At 45.6% G+C, this 12,708-nt stretch overlaps 1 long non-coding RNA gene across 1 annotated transcript; it reads right to left on the bottom strand.

Annotated features, from left to right (window-relative positions):
* Positions 1-5,378: 5,378 nt before the first annotated feature.
* On the bottom strand, positions 5,379-11,817 carry LOC143268902 (uncharacterized). The gene is made up of 3 exons (XR_013045110.1): positions 11,678-11,817; positions 9,011-9,168; positions 5,379-6,066 (listed from the first exon to the last, which is right to left on the bottom strand). It is a non-coding gene; the product is annotated as an uncharacterized LOC143268902 (long non-coding RNA).
* Between the last annotated feature and the right edge of the window lie 891 nt (positions 11,818-12,708).

The following is a 12,708-nucleotide window of genomic DNA, read 5'->3' as shown; positions in this document are numbered from 1 at the left end:
TTTCTGAGGCAGGTTTCTCACTGGCCTGGGGCCATGAGAGGCTGGACGGCCAACAAGCATGCCCCAGAGACATTCCTGGCTCTGCCTCTCCAGCACTGGGATTATAAACACCCAGTGGCAAGCACCTAAAGGCAGCCCAGGTCCCCAAACTCCAGAAGTCAGTCCGAACATCCAGAGATGAGCTCAACCTGAATTATAGAAGGATTTCTGGAGGTTGGATAAAAGCCAGCACTCCCCAGGAACTTGGGGCTGGCTCCTGTCTCCCCAAAGGAGTCCTTTCCCTTACCTCTGGCAGAAGGGACCTATGGACCTCCAGTGACTGTACACTTGTGGCAGCCACCAGCATATCAAGCTCCATGCTGGCCCCCAGTCCTTACTCACAAGTACTTGTCATACATTTCAAAACCTCTGTACCAGTCTCCCTGACTTTTCTCCCAGCTAATCACTGGTCTTGTAACCCCGCTGTTCTCACTTTGCTCTCTCTATTCTGTCCCCGCTGTGTGTGCTCGCTCTCTCTCTCTCTCTCTCTCTCTCTCTCTCTCTCTCTCTCTCTCTCTCTCTCTGTCTCTCTCTCGTTCTCTCTCTTCTCTCTCTCTCTCTCTCTCTCTCTCTCTCTCTCTCTCTCTCTCCCTCTCCCTCTCCCTCTCCCTCCCCCCTCTCTCTTTCTCTCATATTTACACTAAAAATCTTCCCCTTAACCATACCATGGAGCTGTCATGTCGGCAGTTTCTTTACTGCAAGCCCCCTGCATACATCCGGTATAAAAATATTATTTTTATTATTTTTAAATACTGTGTATCTGTGTCAGTATGTGCACATGGGTGCTGGTGCCCTCAGAGTCCAGAAGAGGGTGTCAGATCCCCTGGAGCTGAAGTTAGGCAGTTGTGAGTTACCCCATGTGGGTCCTGGGAATCAATCACATCCCCTGCTGGAGCAGTACAGGGGCTCCTAACCGCTGAGTCAGCCCTCCATCACCATGCCTGGCATCAAGCTGGAGCAGTACAGGGGCTCCTAACAGCTGAGTCAGCTCTCCATCATCATGCCTGGCATCCTGCTGGAGCAGTACATGCTCCTAACAGCTGAGTCAGCTCTCCATCATCATGTCTGGCAGCCCGCTGGAGCAGTACAGGTTCATAACAGCTGAGTCAGTTCTCCATCATCATGCCTGGCAGCCTGCTGGAGCAGTACAGGTTCATAACAGCTGAGTCAGCCCTCCATCACCATTTTACAAGGGTTTGGGGCATTGAACCCACAGCCTGGGGCTTTCAGGGCAATCACGGACTGTGCTGCCTCTCAGGTCCTCTCAGGTCAGTTTTCTTCTCCTCATCTCCCAGGGACCCCTGAGCTCCTTCCCTCACCGTGTTTTCCACCGTCTCCCTGGCCCTTTGCCCACGCATTCATTTTGAGTGCAGGTAGGGCCTACAGATTCAGCGCTCACCAGACACGGGAGCTGCCCTCATGGAGGTGGTTAAGGGAGAGGTAGCAGTCACATGTGTGTTCAAGGTGGTGACTGCAGCAGGCAGACACAGAGAGCAGCCTCTGCTGAGCTGAGACGGACTCCTGGGCTCTGCTGTGGGAAGCAGGCAGGGAAGCAAATGGAGGTTCCTGGAAGTGTCTGATTCGACTGAGCTCTGTGTTTTTATGTCTGTGGGGTTTTAGTTGGTCACCTGACTGTGGTAGGAAACCTGGGGGGATGTGACAGGTAGAGGGAGAATCATCCCCTGGCAGAAGCTAGGAGACAGGCTTCTGCGTGTGCCCCTGCTGTATTCAATAAACCCAGACATAAATGGTGCGTGGGTGTGTGCATGCACGTGTGTGCGTGCGCACGCGCGCGTGCATGTGCATGTGCACAAGCGTGAGTTCACGAGTGCGTGTGCAAATGTGTGCACTTCTCCATAGCTAACTAACCCAGTCTTCATCCAGACAACTGAACTCACCTTGGGAATTCAAAACACCATCTGACTAGGTTTTCCCCGAAGACAAAACAGAGTGCTGGACTAAGAATTTCAGGTTCTTTGTTTCCAAATCAAGACCAGCATTCTCCCTTGTCCCATTTCTCTATGGAGAGACCATTACTTGGATTTGCTTTTCTCTATTCAAGTGCTGAAGAACGTCTAAAAGGCACCGTTTACCTTTTTGAGTTAAAGCATCACTTCTGGCCAGCCTTGGTTTGGTTTTTACTTACTTTGCTCCTTGTATCCATGTTTGGTATCTAGAAATAGATGGGATCCCGAAACAGGTCGAAATAGACTTGGGTGGCAGTAGCTGAAACTCCGTCTGACATGCAGATGCGTTTCCTTGGAAGGGAGGTTCATTTCCTGCAGAATGGTACTTGAGACTCCATCTCACCGCTTGTCGACTCAGCAGTGACAGAAGAGCCCACACATCCCTCGGTAGCCACTCTGATTGTTAATCTAGATGCCACAAAATTCTGTGAAGAGTGTTTATTTTTCTCAGTCTCCAAAAGGGAGAAGAGAATGGGGACCAACCACTTCAATAAAAGCATAAAAGTCACCGGGCGGTGGTGGTGCATGCCTTTAATCCCAGCACTCGGGAGGCAAAGGCAGGCTGATCTCTGAGAGTTCGAGGCCGGCCTGGACTACAGAGTGAGTTCCAGGAAAGGCGCAAAGCTACACAGAAAAACCCTGTCTCGAAAAACAAAACAAAACAAAACAAAACAAAACAAAACAAAACAAAAAAAAAAAAAAGGGTTGGGGATTTAGCTCAGTGGTAGAGTGCTTGCCTAGCCAGCACAAGGTCCTGGATTCAGTCCTCAGCTCCAGAAAAAAACAAACAAACAAAAACAAAAACATAAAAGTCATGCAGTTGCCATCACTATATTATCAAATTCTCGAATTAAAAAATTCTAAATGAGAGCTGGGGAGATGGACTACTTACCATGCGAGCATTTGGACTAGGTTGAGATCCTCAACATCTGTGTTAATGCTGAGTGGGCATGGAGGTCTGCCTGTAATCCCAACACCCGGGAGATGGAGACAGGATTCTCAGAGCAAGCTAGTTAGACTAGCCAAATTGGTGAGCTCTGGCTCAATGTATAAGGTATACAGTGACCAAGGAAGACACCGGACATCAACTTCTGACTACTACATGCATATGCACTCAAATACAAAACATTTTATTATATTTTATTTACTATTACTGTGTATGGTATACCAATAATCCCTAAAAATTGTTATTAAAAGGTTAGTTTGTAATATATTAATATTATATCAAAATACATTAATGATGAAAACGTAACAGAGTTTGTAACAATGTAAGCAAGTAATTCATGGAATTAAAGATATCTCAGTTTTTTTCTCCCCCCTCCAATCCCTGCACCTGTGTTGGAGATTCTGCAAGGCTGATGAATTGCCCAGAACATTGCCAAGTTACAGCTCAATTATCGTGGGTTTCCTCAGTAGTTATTTGTTGCCTACCTCTGAGTGTGAACTAACATCTTTTCAGCTATCAGGCAAAACCTCTGGAATGTAATAGCTTTACTCACCATTGCTCACCAAACCCCAAGCTAAGAGTATCATCAGTAAAACCTAAAATCTATAACAGAGTTTCCCCCACTGTACTATAACCTGCTGCTTACCAGGTGTTCCCATCAATGCGCTGGGAAAACATCTTGATTTATGGCTTTCTTTTGTTCTGTCAATACAGAAGTTCACGTAACCGCTTTCGCGTTGGTACATGTTGTTCCCAGGTCACGAGCAGTCACCTTTGGCTTTGGATAAATTATATATTGTCCCCTTTGCTGTGAGCGCTGTGTTTAGCATGGATGCTGAATGAGAACAAACGAGCGCCAGGTGGTAAGTTTAAATTTGAGAAGTTTCCAATGATTTTATAATTAAGAAGTGGAACGCTTTTTTTTTTCTGAGGACTACGAACAACGCAGTAAATCAGAGAACCGACCAGAATGAATGGAGGCGTTTTAAATGGCAGACAGGACACACAAGCAGGTTAAGAAGTTCTCTTTTGACTGGAGAGTGCCACAGAGGTGGTCTGTGGAGTTGTCCACTGTCAGCCCGGGTCCTGGGCTAGCCCAGAGGGTAGAGCTAAAGCTGGTGTGAGTCATACCCATTGCTCTCTGTTCAGAGTGAAAGCCTTCCCAATGGGATGCCGAAATGGAAGTGGGAAGTGATAATGAAGGTTAAAGTGTGCACCTGGGGGAGAGGGAATGTGATGTCCATGAACCCAAGAGAAGCAAGCTAAGGTACCAATGCAAAGTGAAAAGGAAAAGTTGGTCACTACCCAATGATTCAGCCAGAGCAGACTCCAAGAAGACTCTGAAATAGGACAATGGTGGACTATTGGCCAGGGAAGGGTGACTTCAATAACTGTTGATATTTAGTTTATATGGCCGAAGCTGTTAATCAGGAAAAAAAGAAAAATCCATGCTTGGGATTGGATTACTCTTGAATGACCTCCCCTGGAAATCACTGTTTCAAGCTCTGTTAGTGCTCAGGGATCCTGGTGTTTCAGGCAGTGAGTAGCTTTAGGCCAAACCGGTTTAGTCAGCTCTAAGGAGGCCTCAGAGTCAGCATCCAGATCCAAGCCAGCCTCCCAGCTCCAGCCTTCCCTCTTCCAAGTGCCTCTGCATGCTCCACTTTGTCCCGACTCCACCTCACAGCCTCCTTCAACTGTTAACCCCCGAAGTTCATTAAAAGAAGCTGCTTTAACAGGTTCACAAGAGTTAGTCACCCTGAGAGGTTTTGGAGCTCTGCTGTGACTGGAGACTGGCACCAGCAAGGATCCCCCATGAGAAGAAGGTCTGGCTTGGAGAATTGTGGTTTAGAGTCATGCATTCACTGGTTATAGTTTGCCTATGTCATGAGCTTGAGACTAGTAGAGCATATTAATGTTTGGGACCAATGAATCTATGGTAATTTATAAGAATGTGCTTTGAAAACCCGAATTCCAAAGCTCTTGTCCCTTCTCTTTGTAACAGACCGCTTTTGGAATATGGTGGAGATGTAAGCCCCCTCCAAGGAGAGACACACACCAATAAGCTTCTACCTGTAGGATTTGGAATGCTAATTTGAGAATTCCATGTGTGTTCTGATGTGTCATAGATCCTCTAAGCTAATAGGATTTGTAAGTACAAAATGATATGAAGCATATGTTTTTTAAATATGTAGAATTATATTTTTACATGAACCTCAATAGTGTAGAGGAAAAGATATACATAGGTAGAGAAAAACTTGGAAAGATGTGTGCTATGACGTGAATGCTTGTGCAATATCAGTGAGATTGTAGATGATTTAAATTTTCTATGAATTTTGTCTTTTTTTAATTTAATTGTATTTTTCTCTAGTTTATTTTCACTTGAAGCAGTTGCACTTATGACAGATCTTCAAAACAGAAGACAGAGCTATCAAAAGCAAATCTAAAAAGACACTTGGGTGGATGCTGAGTGGCTGCTGGGTACAGATTCCCCACCTGCCTCTGGCATCACATGGTTCATGGGAAATTTCCTCCTGGCCTTCTGATTGGCTCAGATGTGGGGGCCTGACTCCAGCTAAACCCACCGGTGTCTTTTCTGAAGAGTGTGTGAACAATGACTATCGAGGGGCCAGGTTTTTCTTTGGGGACAGAGTAAGAAGCATTTGGGGTTGTGGGGGACATTTTTCTGCTTGCCTCCAGGATATAGACAAAAGCAGGTGGCTGAGTCCCTGGCTGCAGCTGCCTTTGAGACCGGTAGAACTGGCACCCTCTCTGAATTCTGAATCTTCAGTTCTTCCCATGGTTTTACAGAAGCCTTTTGTTCTTCTTTCGTTGTTGTTTTGTTTTTTATTTGTTGTTTTGTTTCGTCTGAACTAGTTGGAGTTTGATTTCGGGCACATGGACCAAGGACACAGTTAAGAAAATCTGAGAAGAAAGCACAACCCTGGTTTTGAAATACATGAAATTACCAGCACTTCCTGACTCCACGGGTCATAATTGTCTGTGTGTGTCTGGCCTTGGGGAGAACCTAGAGAAGAACACCAAAGAGACAAGTGGAGATGACTGGCTAAGCTCTTCGGATCATCCTGTCTGTTGAGGAGGCGGAACTCATCTTGGCTGCAGAAAGAAACAGACAATACCAGGATTGTTCAAGCTAAGGTTATGACCATAAAAATTAAATTGCTTCTCTCGCTTACGAATGTGATGTACAGGATAACATATTTACAAGGTTGTGAAGGATTTGTGTGCTTTTTTCCTAACTCAATGAGCTAGAAAGCAATTCTAGCACTAATTGGGCAACTGAAGGTATTTATGCTTTGCTAAAACCTCAGCAAATTGATAGAAATAGTCTACAAAAGAAATTATTCTACATGTGGGTTTGTGTTCTTCAAAGTCAGTGTATCCATGAGCACTGGGACTTGATTATTCTAGGAGTATATATGAATAATGCTTGAAACAGTGAGACTCCAGAAGGAATGTGTAGCTGGAAGTTTTCCTGTGTCCTGCCCAGTCTGCAGACCACTTATAAAATAATCACTCCACTCAGAAACTTATATTAATTATAACTGCTAGCCCATTAGCTCAGGCTTATTACTGACTAGCTCTTATACTTAAATTAGCCCATAATTCTTATCTATGTTTAGCCACATGGCTTGGTACCTTTTCTCAGTTCTGCCTTGATATCTTGCCTGCTCTGTGTCTGACTGGAGACTCCCTTCCTCTTCCCAGAATTCTCCTTGTCTGCTTGCCCCACCTATACTGGCTACCTGGCTGGCTACTGGCCAATCAGCATTTTATTTATCAACCAATCAGAGCAACACATATTCACAACATACAGAACAATATCCCACAGCAGGAATGTCTTGTCTGTCTCTCTTTCTGTCTGTGTGTAGGCATAAGGACAACATTGGGTGCCATTCCTTAAGCGCTATCTGCTTCGTTTTATTTTTTTTGAGACAGAGTCTTTCACTGGCCTGGGACTTGCCAAGCAGTTCAGCTAGGTAGCTAGTGAGATCCAGGGGTCTGCCTGTCTCCATCACCACAGCCTGTCAGTGGGATTACAAATGAGCACAGCCGTATCTGGCGGTTTTGTTTCGTCAAGTGAGTTCAAGAGAAGGGGATCAAACTCGGGTTGTGACACTTGCAAGGGAAGCCCTTCGCCAACTGGGCCATCATCCTGGTCCCAAAGTGAGCCTCATAATAATGATCTTCTTAACTGAAATAGAATTCATCCAAGTGAAAAGCTGCAACTTCCAATCCAGTTCTATCTATCTAGATCCATACTGAACATGAGGAAATGACGGTGCTTACATTTCATTTCAGTGAGTTTAGACTATTATAACATGTGGGAGAGGAGAGGAGAGGAGAGGAGAGCAGAGGAGAGGAGAGGAGAGGAGAGGAGAGGAGAGGAGAGGGGAGGGGAGGGGAGGGGAGGGGAGGGGAGGGGAGGGGAGGGGAGGGGAGGGGAGGAGAAGAGAGGAGAGGAGAGAGGAGAGAGAGAGAGAGAGAGAGAGAGAGAGAGAGAGAGAGAGAGAGAGAGAGAGAGAGAGAGAGAGCGAGCAGCCAGAGGAGTCTGGAAGAGTCGAGGGCTGGGAGAGAAAGCAGTAGACTGAACATGGCCAGCGACTAGATAGGCTGTCTGGGAGAGCAGGGAGGATAGCATTGGGGGCAGAGAACAGAGAAAGCACACTGAGAATAACCTGGGCAGAGGAAAAAACCAGTCATTATAAAAATAACAAACAAGTACCAGAAGGAGGGAAGCCTGTGGAGGTGAGAAGGGCCAGTGTGGGCTTTGAAACGTGTAACAGGTACTCGTGATACCGGGGAAGCCAGGAGGCCGACCTGGGTTTGGGTATGCACCCACAGGCAGCCATTTTGCCCTTCTGCCAGGGGGAAGAGAAAGGACTCCTTTTGGCAGATGGGAACAAGTTCTCGAGGAATGCTGGCATTTCTCTAACCACCAGAAATTTAGTCTATAGTCCAGCTTGAGCTCATTTCTGGATAGACGGACTGCCTCTCGGAGCTCGGGGAACTGAGTTTCCTTGGACCTGACGAAAGGATGGTGTGCCTCCACACCGTCTAGGTCCAGGTTTCAGTGTCATCCTTCAAGGAGGTCTGACAAATTGTTAGAACTGTGTGAGATCGCTTTCCAGAGACAAGCTCCCTGCCTGGCTGGGGTCTTTTTCTTCTTCCAGCATGGGATTCCTGGGGAAATTCCCATTCTTTGGGGCCTGCTCTTTGAGAGACACAAGTATCTTTCGATATCTTCATTTCTGGCAGGCAGGTTGCCAGCCAATAGAATAAACGAAATCCATCTACAATCTGAAGAGTTTTTATTTGTGCTATTTTATTATTTATTTATTTATTTATTTGTGCTATTTTAAGAAGCAGGAGAAAAGAGTCTGCAGGCAAAGGACCGTATTCCCTGTAGTCAGGAATGTTTGTGAATCCAAGGACCTGATGCTCTTTGCGGAGGAAGTCAGCATGTGGCCTTACCCTGCCCTCGCAGGTCTGCCTTTTGGGTTAGTCTGACCAGTCAGGTAAACTGCTAGTGGCCTGGATTAGCCAGCAGTCCCAAGGAGAAAAATAAAAACTATGGAACTCACATTGTTCTATGGTTAAGCTTCAAATCCAGGGCAAATGGCTGAGGTGCCTATTGAACATATCAAAACGGACCTGGCTGCCAGATTGTCGCAGGATCCCCCAGTCCCTTCTTATTACAGGGTAGACCCTACCCCCTACCCTGAACTCTCCAGTCCAGGGGGCTGGGCTGCTTCTCCCCATATAACCCAACCATTTTGGTTGCCCACTTTTTTTGCATTTCTGGGCCTCCTGGCTGCTGCACCTGGTTTCCCCCTCCGCCTCCCTCCTCCTAGTCATCTCTCACATGGTCCAGCTCAGGCTGGACATGTCCACTCTGGCCTCTCCCAGATGTCCAGATCCCTGCCTATGACCGTGCTCTCCCACATGTCTCTAATAAACTTTCTCCTCTGCCACACCTAGATGCAGTCATGTCCCTTCTCTTTTCTTTTGATTTCTTTTTTTCATTCACTTATCTCACCTGGTCATTATCATGATGAAGTGTCTGGAAATGCAGCGGTGAACTGAATGTCTCAGGTGGAGGGGGGGGTAAGTGGGATCGAGGTTGGTCCTGATATTTTTTTTCTTCTTCTCCAACCAATACCCTTACTCCAAGCATTTCACATTGATCTTCAAGGACTTGAGAAAAGGAACACTTTTCTTATTTCTACTCAGCGAACCTCTCGTCTTAATCCAGACACACTGATATTCCCCCCTTTACTTCCTCAAGACTAAGAATTGTACTTAAGTGATGGGTAGAATGTGGGGAAGATTATACCAGGTGAAACATTGACCCAGGCTAGGTTGGTATCTGCAATTATAATTTTTTAAAAATCCCAAATTGTTTTGTTTGAGGCAGGGTTTCACTGTGTAGCTCTGGCTGTCCTGAAACTCCCTCTGTAGACCAGGCTGGCCTCAAACTCACAGAGATCTGCCTGTCTCTGCCTCCTGAGTGCTGGGATTAAAGAAGTATGACACCACTGCCCAGCTGAGTTATTGTTTGTTGTGGAATAGAATATTTAACTATGTAAAGATGTGTTGCATTTATTTGTGTTGCAGAATAATTGTTTGACTATGTAAAGATGTGCTGCATTTGTTTAACTATGTAAAGATGTGTTGCTGTTTCACCTTGCCTGCCTAAGGTTGCTGATTGGTCTAATAAGAAGCTGAATAGCCAATAGCTAGGCAGAAGAGGGGTAGGTGGGTCTGGTGAGCAGAGAGAAAAGGGGAGTCAGCCAGCTGGGAAGGTGTGAGGGGATTGTGTGTGTAGATGGATTTTTCTTTGGAGTTTTAGCTCACACACACATACAAAAAAAAAAGACACAGAGACTTATTATTAGTTATGAAAGCTCAGCCTATAGCTTAGTCTTTTCCAATTAGCTCTTATAACTTTAATTAACCCATTTTATTAATTTACATTTTTCCTTGTGGCTTTTTATCTCTCTTCCATCTTGCACCCCCTGTTTCCTCTCTGTGTCCGCTAGCATCTCTCCCATGCCTAGATTAATCTCTTCTTCTTTTCTCTCTGCCTAGTTATTGGCCAGTCAGCTCTTTATTAAACCAACCAGAAGCTGTCTTGATAAAGACACATCCTCACAGTGTATAAAAAGATTATTCCACAATGGGGGGTGGGCAGGCAACCAGCCTGTGGCCAGCCAGCCAGAAGCCAGCCAGACATGGAAGAATCAAGAAAGCAGGATGGACAGTATGTAGAGGTAAACAAACCCCGGGGCAGCACATAGATCAATAGAAATGAGCTAATTTAAGTTTTTTTTTAAAGGCTAGCTAGAAACGAGCCTAAGCTAAGGCTGAACATTCATAATTAGTAAGTCTGTGTGTCATGATTTGGGGGCTGACAGTCCATGAAAGCCTGCTAGAATTGTTTTTTATAGTTTTGCTTTGTTGCAGGGCTGAGGACTGAACACTGAGGCCCTGCCTCTGGTTGTCTTGCTGTTTCATTGGCCAAGAGTTCAAATGCTGCGTTCCTGTCAGCTTGTTAGAACCCTGAAGTTATGTCCCATGACTAAAGAAAAATGTGAACGATTTCCTGTACATTGGCTACAGCAGCATAATTCAGACAAAAGCCTGGTAAACAGGGTATTTTAGACAGGGGCCTTCTAGAACTAATTCTACAACTGTGTGACCATGTGACAGTGCAAATCTTTCTGCCTGTCTGAGCTGTAGTTTCTCAATCCACAAAACTGACTACATCTGAGTCTGATAAAACATACATGACAACATTTTCAAACATGATACAGTGCTATACAAATGTACAACAATTATGTTGAACTGTTACCTCAGATTCTTAAGCTATCCAATTCAATATAACCTTTGTATTTTCAGCTTACAAATTCTGAAACATAATTTAAAAACTATTTCGAGTTTAGCATCTTTCACTGCTACATATTACTTTGAAAACTCTTTGTATGAATGTATATGAAGACCAGATATTGGTTGGTGTTTGAATCATCAAGGTTTAACCGACTAGTACATTTATAATTCTGGAAGCCTCACACCTTCCAATGGCTTCATCGAGAGAACGGTGTACAAGGTAATGACTGTGTATGAGGACAGGAAGATGCGTCTGATGCCTGCTTTCCTTAGGATGTAATTCTGAGACCAGTTAGTTACAGTGTGCTGGAGGCTGGCCCTTGGGATCCTAAAGTCACATGCTTGCTTTTAGGTGAGTTCCACCCCAATGGGCCTGCAGCCCTGTGAGAAGATCGACCTTTGACCCTTCATCTTTGCTACAGCAATTAAATAAATCACTTTGTTTTTGTGAGTCAGTGCTCTGCTGTCTGGACATGCTTGCCTGAAGTCAAGTAATGATTCCTGTAAGAGAAAAGAAAGTAGATGGCCAGGAAAGACATGTGTTAAGGGGAAAAAGTCAAAACAAAGAAACTCTGTGCATTTGGGGTAGAGAAAATTAGAGCCAAGATTCTCTACACCCCCCGCCCCGCCCCACACACCATGTCCCGGTGCATGTAGAAAATATTAGATGTGTATAGTCCTCAGGGGTTGAATAGAGGGGGGTTGGGCCCTCGTTCTAGCTGCTTATGGCTACCAAGGTCTATGATGGCCACTGGGAGCCCTGCCTACTGCCCAGGACGATGAAAAGGAGGAAGGAGGAGAAATCACATTAACCTACCTCAGCTCATTTACACAACTTTCGACGAGTGCTCTGTCTGCGCCAGTCAGCTCTCACACACATGTATTTACTGGATGTGGCTTCTTGAGCTCGGAATACTCAGTTAACGCCACGAGCTCCTTTTACGCCATTCAGTTCAGTAAGGAAGCATGCAAGTAACACTTTGCGGCTAACGAAATCGTCACGCAGCAGCTTCCGGTTCTGGCTTCTGTCTTTGCTTGGCTCTATAGGGCACAAGTGCAGCTAGTGAGTTTCCCTTTGCCCCTCAGGCCTGCTGGAGGCAGAATTCACCCAAAGAGTCTCATTTTCTGAGTGACAGCCACTGGGCAAAGCCCGGTGAAAGGCAATGGTAGAGAGATGCTGAAGGGGCACGATGCTTGGGAATCAATCAGCCTCTTAGGATACAGAGCCTGAAGGAAGAATAGGGGTCAGGGAGGAAGGGAGGGCAATCATCTAACCTATTAATTAACTCAGAGACTAGAAATCAGCAGTCGCTTTGGATGACTTTCCTGTTCTGAATGTCCAAGGTTCCTCATTGCCTTGGGGAAAAAAAATAAATATTTTTCCTGCAAGTCCTTAACAATCAGGCACAATTTTATCTTGTGTCTCAAACAGTGAAAAACAGGGGGGTGGGTTTTAGATTCACACAGCAGCAGGAAGTGCTTGAGCGGTGGCTCTCAACCTCTGGGTCCCGACCCCCCCACCATGGTCGAGTATCGGATATCCTGCACATCGGCTATTTACATCATGATTCATAACAGTAGCAAAATTACAGTTATAAAGTAGCAACAAAATAATTTTATTGGTTGGGGGTCGGCGCAAATGTATTAAATAGTTGCAGCATTAGGAAAGCTGAGAACCACTGTTTCTGAGCAGGCCTGTGTGTTTCTGCACTCCTCCAGGCCATTTGGGGGGGGGTTCTGGTGTCTTTTCTCTATTTTCCAGACAGCGTTTACACAGATCTGCACCAAGGGCCGAGTACTGCTTCAGATCCGCCCTCGCCCTCGCCCTCGCATCACCCAGCCATTCCA

Source organism: Peromyscus maniculatus, chromosome 16, assembly GCF_049852395.1.
Source record: "Peromyscus maniculatus bairdii isolate BWxNUB_F1_BW_parent chromosome 16, HU_Pman_BW_mat_3.1, whole genome shotgun sequence".
Taxonomy (NCBI): Eukaryota; Metazoa; Chordata; class Mammalia; order Rodentia; family Cricetidae; genus Peromyscus; species Peromyscus maniculatus.
This window is presented reverse-complemented; position numbering and strand designations above follow the sequence as displayed.